This window comes from Humulus lupulus, chromosome X (assembly GCF_963169125.1).
Source record: "Humulus lupulus chromosome X, drHumLupu1.1, whole genome shotgun sequence".
Taxonomy (NCBI): domain Eukaryota; kingdom Viridiplantae; phylum Streptophyta; class Magnoliopsida; order Rosales; family Cannabaceae; genus Humulus; species Humulus lupulus.
This window is the reverse complement of record NC_084802.1, coordinates 73,249,978-73,258,771: the sequence shown is the minus strand read 5'-3', so window position 1 is coordinate 73,258,771 and position 8,794 is coordinate 73,249,978. Positions and strand designations below refer to the sequence as shown.

Sequence of the window (8,794 nt, the reverse complement as noted above, 5' to 3'; positions counted from 1 at the left end):
TCATCAAGATTATCAAAGTTGCTTCGCAATTGAACCTCCTCGGGAATTAAAGAGTCAATCATGAATGTTTGATAGCATTCATCATCTTCTTGGGGTTGTTTCCCGATGTGGAAGATATTGACATCAAGAGTCATGTTTTCAAACGATATCTTCATTAGACCATTCCAACAATTGATCAAAGCATTTGCAGTGGCAAGGAATGGTCTTCCGAGGATAACAGGAATTTTAGACTCCATGTTTACCACAGATTGGGTATCAAGAATAAGAAAATCCATGAGGTAATAGAATTTTTCAATTTGAATTAATACATCCTCAACAATACCCCTAGGCTTTTTGGTGGAACGATCAACAAGCTGTAGCAAAATAGATGTTGGCTTCATTTCTCCAAGACCAAGTTGAGAGTATACAGAGTAAGGCATGAAATTTACACTCGCGCCAAGATCAAGTAAGGCTTGGCTGACTTCATGGGTCCCAATTTGGTAGGAAATGGTGGGACAACTGGGATCGTTGTATTTCGGCGGTGCCATTTGTTCAATCACCGCACTCACTTGCTCAGTCAAGAAAGCAGTCTTCTTAACATGATGCTTCCTTTTTATAGTGCATAGATTCTTGATGATTTTGGCATAAGCAGGCACTTGTTTTATGATGTGAAGCAAAGGAAGATTAATCTTCACTTGTGTCAAGTGCTCAAGGATTTCAGCTCGGTTATCAGGATGTTTCCCAACAGGTTTCAAAGCCTGGGGAAATGGTACCTTTGGAGTGGCAATGAGTGGTGGATTTTCGGAAATGACTTTTGGAGTACTGTGAGTGTTGGATTTTATGGGTGGGTCTTGCAAAGTTTTACCGCTTCTAGTCGTGATGGCATTTACTTCCTTAACATTTTTATCATTAGAATTTGAAGACTGAGCCATGTGTTGGCCTTGCACATTGAATTTCGATTGGGAAAGAAGTTTGCCTTTTTCCGGAATGGCCAAGGATTCAGTCAATTTTGAGAATTGACATTTCATTTCTTTGATTTCTTCCATCACTTGGCGATTTAGTTTGGATTGTTCCTCTATGAATGCGTGAAGAGTATTCTCAAGAGAATTTCATTGTGGATGAGCATTGTATTGAGGTGCAGAATACACCTTTGATGGTTGAACTTGTTGTTCATTTTTCCATTGGCCTCCAGAAGATTGAGCTTGGTTGGAATCTCTCCAACTGAAATTTGGGTGGCTTCTCCAACCAGGGTTGTACGTATGGGAGAATGGTTTGTTATATGCCCCTAAGGCATTGCATTGCTCCTCATAAACCCCCCTCATTTCATTCAAAGCTAAGTAGTCCTTAGCTAAATGCTTCATCCCTCCACAAACAAAGAAGGGTTCTTGCGGTTCCGCTTGAGCGATCATGTGCGGTTTTTGGTCATTTTTCGTCATTAAGACCTCAAACTGCTTTTTCAAAGCTTCGAGTTGGGCCTTAACACTATTCTCTTCTTGAAGTTGATAGATCCTAGATGGTTTGTGTCTATTGGTGCTATTAGTAGCACTTGGACCAGTCCAGGTGTGAGACTTTTTCACGGTTTCTTCGAGTTATTCAAGAGCATCGTCTGGCTCTTTTTCGAGGAATTCACCATTGCATAGCATTTCTACAAACTGGCGCTCACGACTCGTGAGGCCTTCATAGAAGTAACTGACCAAACCCCAGTTCTCATAGCCATGGTGCGGGCACTGATTCAACAAATCTTTGAATCTTTCTCAGACTTGATAGAACGTTTCATTGTCCTTTTGGGAGAATGTGGAAATCTGTCATTTTAGATTGTTGGTCTTATGGCTGGGGAAGTATTTCAGAAAGAAGGATTTGGCCATCTCCTCCCATGTTCCAATAGACCTAGGTCTCAAAGAGTATATCCAACTTTTGGCTTTGTCCTTCAAGGAGAAAGGGAAGAACTTTAGTCGCACAACATTGCATTTTCAGCTCGGTTACGGAACGTGGCTACTACCTCCTCGAATTCTCTGACATGCACGTATGAGCTTTCGTTTTCCATTCCATGAAATGTGGGCAAGAGTTGAATCATGGCAGGTTTAAAGTCTAATGCGGGCATATTAGGAGGGAAGATAATGCATTAAGGCGTGGAAGTGCGAGTAGGATGGAGGTAGTCATTGAGAGTTCTTGGTTAGATTTCATTATTGCGAGCCATTGCGGATGGATTATTATCGGCTAAAGTTTGTGGAGAAGCAGGATTGGTGGAAGGAGTGGTGGATGAATTGGAAGAAGGGTCACTAGAAGTTTTGTGATGATTCATCCACTCTCGGAAATCAGAATTAGATTTATTTATTTTTTATTATTTTCTTTGATTTTTTTAATTATTATTTTTTTGTTAAACTTGTTCCCAGGTAGATTTGGAGGTTTTAGGGTGATCTCCAACGCCTTACTAGAACTCCTCGAGGTTACAGAGTAAGTATGGTGGATCACAAGTTAAACTTTTCGACCAAACAACCTTTAAGCAGAGTGAAATTGCTTATTTTGACAGGACAAGCTTGGTTTTCTTGTAGTAATAAGTTCAACAATTTAATAGTGCAAAGGTAGATGCTCGAAATGTTCCCATGCCGATTAGAAAGGTTGCCAAGGTACCGCTTTAGACCCACATTTGCCTATACATAACTCCCCAAGGTTCCCAGGTAAGTGTGGAGGGTAACGCTATCACAAACCTTATTTAACAATCAATCTTTCTAGACGGAACAATATCGATTTCTGCCATTTGTAATTTTACACAATTGTTCCCAATACTAAGCGTTTTATGATTGAAATTTTATGAATAATTTATGTTTTTTTTTTCTTTTTTGGAAAACCTAAATTTTAAGGAAAACTAAGGCAAAGGAAAAGAAAAGCCTAAACTAAGCAACAAAATAAAAAACACAAAATAAAATAAAGAAAAGAGAATTAAAGTGAAGATAAAATAACAAGCTTAATCTTTTTTTCTATCAAATATGTATTAAACAATTTTTTTTAATAAATAAATAAATTAATTAAGAAAGAGAAATGGAATAAAAAAATAACTAAAAAGAAAAAAAATTATATATATATATTTATATGATTCTTTTTTTTAACCCAAAAGAAAGGAAAAAAAGAAAGAAAGTATATATATATTTTTTACGTTTTTTATATAAATATATATATGAATATTTATATAAAATTTTCCTTTTTTTATTTTGTTTTACCGAGAAAAAAGAAAGAAAATATATATAATTTTTTTTATGTTTTTTAGTTTTTCTTTTCTTTTTATTTTTGTTATAATAATAATTCAATTAACTAAAAAAATTAGTAAATCAAAAAAACTATACTAACACAATATGTATACCAACAAAAATACAACTAAAGTTACTAACATTTGTGTAAAGATTTCACTAAACCTTTAAAAACTACCTCCCCGGCAACGACGCCAAAATTTGTTTAACGCCCAAATTGTGACAACCACTAAGCAGTGTTGTAGTATAGATCGGGCGGTCAATCCACAATGAGGTAACTTAAAACCAAAAGATTAGTAGAAAATAACACAAAGAGTTAGTAACATGAAATAAATAAAAATGAAAATGAAAAGAGATTTGAGATTTTGGTGTTGTCTTTCTTTTTGATGAAATGATAAAATGAGATAAGTGAAATAAAAGTAAGGTGTAATCAAGAGTTTGAGAAATAGAAATGTTTTAAGAATCGTCCATATGCTCGTTTGGTTACATAGTTACTTGATTTACAAAAATACACAAGCAAATAGTTCATATACCAACATTTACTTGAAAAATCTAACATTAAAGTCCATATTCTTTTCTAACAAAAGTTCATTTGAGTTATAAAATTCTTTACTTTAAAAGCACAATGTTAATCTTATGGAAAATCTAAAAATGACAAAATACCCAAGGGCAATAATGCAATAGAAGATTAGACATAGAATTATGTATCAATATTACTTTTACTAATTAGAAGCATATAGAAAGAGCATGACTAATCCTATATACTATTAGCACAAGTAAATAAAGATAACAAGATAGAAAATGGGGATGAAAGAACATAAATAACTCAAATACATTACATTAAGAACATAGTAACTCAAAGTAGCAAAATAACATCACTAGCATATGGAATCATCCCTAACCTTCCTAAGAAGATTAGGCCATTATGCTCATGATTCTCACAAAATTCTAAGAAAAAAATATGAGAAGAAAGTTAGTATAAATTTTGCTATAGTTTATTTACTCTAAAAATTACATACCAAATGTGAAAGAAGAGAGTCCCTATTCATAGAAGGAGAAAATGACTAAAAAGAAATTAAATTACAAATGGGGTCTACAAAATAAATTTGAAATCTTAATAATAAAATATGATTTTAAAAAATCAAATCTTATTATTAATATTAACCTAGCTATTTTAGTGAATGTTCATTTTGCCCTTTTTCTAAAACACCACAAAATATGAGCTTAAGAGCTCAAAATGGAAAGGTGCAAGACCCAAAACCCACAAAAATTGGGTTGAAAGGTGGCTGAAAGTGTTGACCAAGTGTAGCCAATAGAGACACGCCACATGTCCAGGTGGTGGCAAGCTTGGGCTTGGGCTTGTTTGGGCTCATTTTGGGCCTAATTCCCTTTTAAAAATGCCACTTTTTAAACTCTTTTTTTTTTTTTTCACTTTTGATTCTTTCTTTCTCTTTATGCCAAAATACAACTTTAATTCCTATAAAATAACAATAAAATAAATTATAATCATATATTTTCATTTATAAAATAAATGATATTAATTCCATGAAAATATTATTTAAACTTAATTTATTTTTGCCATTAAGATCAATAAATATGCATTTTTCACCACTACTCAAGGCCCATTTGAGATTTAAATTCAAAACAAAGAGATTGGGCCCAAGTTCATTTGTGGGAGCCCAAAACTTGTATCTTTTTGTTTATTATTTTAATTAATTTAAATTTAAATAAAGCTCATTAAGTTGCCTATATAAGGAATATGGTATCCAGGGTTTTCACAAGGAAGTTAGTTTCAGTTGATTCATTGGGTAAGTGAAAACCTAGTCAGTCTAACCTTTCTTGGCCACTCTCTCTTCTTCTTCTCTTCTAGATCTTTATCTCATGTATTGAGAACCAGCCCACACTAGTTCTAGGTTGATCAAAGACTTGGTGAGAAAGAATGTGTTGTTGATCTAGTTCAATCTCTTGATAATACTCTGCTACAGAAAGTAATCAATGGTTAGAGAGATTGAAGGATAGAGTTGTTCCAGTTCCGGTGCGTAATTTAAGTTTTTACTTTACTCTGTATTTGTATCAATTTCATAGGAGCATGTTCTAAGAATTTGCATGTTTGTTTGATAATATGTAAATCACATGAAAATAAATAAAGATCATGCAATATGTATTTCCAACAATAGGGAGACGAATCAAAGCGTCTCGAGGCCCCATTAAGCTATTGACCTTGTTAAACAAACGGTGGAAATCGAATATAAACTTAAAATAAGCTCATTATTAAAATAGTATTTTTATTAGTAATTTTTGAAAATTAATGACTATGGTTTTCCAAAAAATTATAAGATTAAAATTTTAAAACCAAAGTCCTATAATATTCTATTAATTCTAAAGTGTCACATTGAAACAAAATCGATTAAATTAGAATTAATTTGTTGCTAATCAATATTTAGGTTTAACTAATATAATGAACTTATACAATTAAATCCAACTCAGGCAAATGGCCCTTCACAATTGGGCTTGCATGGAGGAGGGCTGGGTCCAGTATATCGTTCCTACTACTATGGTCCCCTAATTTCCACACATGGTCAAAAAGACAGGAATTTAAACCTTCATTTTATTAATTATTATTAATTGATTAGGTTCATTATAGTCATGTAAAGCAAATGAGCATTCACAAGTGGAATCACCCACAAGAGAGGAATTTAAACTTTACATTTTCTAATGGGCCCAAATAAAACCTATAATTTATGAGTGTTTTATTTATCAAAATCCATATATTAAGCAAACATATGGGTCACTATATGCATCTAAGCCCAATTGCAAAAATATCACATATATTGCAAACAAACATGTTATAATTGGATGAGCCTAATCATGTTATACAATATGAACAAGTCTATGAATTTATGCAAAATATGACACATATTATTTCATTTGCAAAAATACCACAATTAATTTTATAAAATTTATCCCAAATTCGAATTAATTAAATTTTGCAAAAAATAAATGAGTTAATTTAAATGAAATTTATCAACAATTAACCAAAGTTAATTTAAATTTCATTTATCAACAATCAACTTGGTTTAGGTTAATTTAAAAATATTAATTTAATTTAAATAGAATTTATCAACAATTAACCAAAATTAATTTAAATCCCATTTTGTTAAAATTGGTTTGAAAAACGTGATATTTTTAAAAATCCAACAAGTTATAAATTTTTAAAACAAATATCATCTACTGCTTTTGAAAAAATATCTTAAATAGTTAAACAAATTCAAATATCTATAAAAATATCTAGCCAACAAATTTTCAAATTTCAAATAATTTAAATATTAAAATCCATAGAACAATCATATATTAATATCTTAAAATATCATATTTAAAAAAAATATCAAGTATTAAAAAATATCTTTAATATCTGATTAACTTAATTATGATATTTTAATATATAAAAATATTTAAAATTAATTAGTTAACCTATTTTAAAATTTCAATATGAATCTTTGTAGAAAATATATCATTTTTAAAAGATCAAACAACAAAAATATCGTATTACATTCAAAATTCGAATTTTAAGAAAAAATTTATCGCAGGCCACAGTGAGCGAAATTGTGGCCGTGGCCAGAGTCCGAAATTTTTTTTTTCAATAAAATTGTGTAATTTTTCAACCCAAAAACGTTTTCTAAATAATTTTTACCATGTTTTATATCAAATAAATCATTTATATAAAATTGATTTGCAAATAAAATACAACAAAATAACCCAAATATGCTAATATTCACTTAAAATTCAATATGCAACATAAAAATCATGAAATCCATCCAATTACTCAACACATCAAATAATTCAATTTTACCATGTTCATGCATGAAAATAAAGATTAACAAAGACTCTCTGATACCAGTTATTGGGAAAACTTATCCAAGTTCTGGTTTATTTTTGTTGACCTGTGAAAGCCAATGGTCGTATGTACAGTATATGACACATTTTGAACGAAATAAATATAATAAACGACAGAGTACAAATATCTTAAACAAACACACAAAAATTTTATAATGGTTCAGCCCTGTTTTGATGAACAGTAATAACCTAATCCACTTAGCTTTTAGTATTGAATCACTCGATAGACAATTACACTAATGAACAAAAGTATTCACTCCTTACTAATTTGCCCAGAGTTTCTCCCCAAATATTCCTCAAATCCCCTTCAATGAAGCCCTGGGTCCTTTATTTATAGTACCCAGGGGCTGTACACGATCAATAGTACTGGGATTGTGGTTTGGAACACGATTATTAGGCAGTGGAGATACTTGTCCACCTCCCCATGATTATGAGATTGTGGGTCTTCTCATTGTTTCTCTGGATCGTGGTAGACAATGCACGATAGAAACCTTTGGGAAAATGCTAAGTCTAGATTGGTCTATGAGACTTAGGTGCTAGGCTCGACGACCCTTTAGAGCTTGGGTGCTAGGCCCGCTGGTCCTCTTGGTGCTAGGCCTGTTGATCTTCTAGGTGCTAGGCCTGTTGATCTCAGTCTGAATGAGCGTAAGTTTTACTCGTTTTTGGGAGTGTAGGCCGACCACCCCGAGGGGTTCTTGGGGATGTTGGGCTGACCACCCCTACGGGGTTTTTGAACATCTCAGACTGACCACCCCTAGGGGTTGGGGTCAGGTCGACCACCCCTAGGGGCTAGGGCCAGACTGACCACCCCTAGGGGCTAGGGCCAAGCCGACCACCCGTAGGGGGTTTAGGCCTGGTTGACTTCCCTATTGGTCATGGACCTATCTTTTTTGCTCATCGGTCTTTTTTAAATACTTCATCGTTTTTCCCTGATTTGTGATGTCATGTGCCACTTTCTCATTTAACACGTCATCCCTGGATTTAATAGGGATAAAATTTGCTCTCCAAGTTCATTGTAATGTGTTCAACATTACAGTAAACCTGATCTTGGCTTGAGAAACATATTGTAGCAGTACTTTAAGAGCAAAGTCCCTCGGGACATTACGTAGTACTTTTATCAACTATCAATAATTTGCCCAGCACAAATTTTTCAAGGATAATTGGTAATTCCTACAAATAACTAGATTTTTCTAGAAAAATTAATTTTATAAAAATCTAGTGTATTTTTTAGGGAAATTTGAAGTCCGAAAAATATAATATATTTTCTAGGAGTTTGAAGTCCTAAAAATACAAAATATTTTTCAAGGATATTAATTTCTAAAAATATAAGATATTTTTCAAGGAACTTGAATTCATAAAATTACTAGATATTTTTCAGGGAATTTGAAATTTTAACCATACCAGATATTTTTCAAGGAAATTTGAATTCCTAAAAATATATGGTTAGCCTGAGAGGCTATAAGTAGGGCCTCACTTCTCACTTCCTTGCTCTATGCGCCTCAGCCATAGGAGTCTCCAAGCCTGATTTCTCCAATTCTTCATCAAACTCAGATCTTTATTTGGGTAAGTACTTTCTACTAATCCTTACATCATTTAATTTAAGTGTGCTTAGATTTAGAAGAAATACTTTGAATCTTTGAGGAATCTGTCTAAATCTCCTTGTTTTGTTTTATTTT

At 32.6% G+C, this 8,794-nt stretch overlaps 1 non-coding gene across 1 annotated transcript; it reads left to right on the top strand.

Annotated features, from left to right (window-relative positions):
* Positions 1-1,689: 1,689 nt before the first annotated feature.
* LOC133807810 (small nucleolar RNA R71) lies at positions 1,690-1,796 on the top strand. The gene has a single exon (XR_009879701.1). It is a non-coding gene; the product is annotated as a small nucleolar RNA R71 (small nucleolar RNA).
* Positions 1,797-8,794: the final 6,998 nt, after the last annotated feature.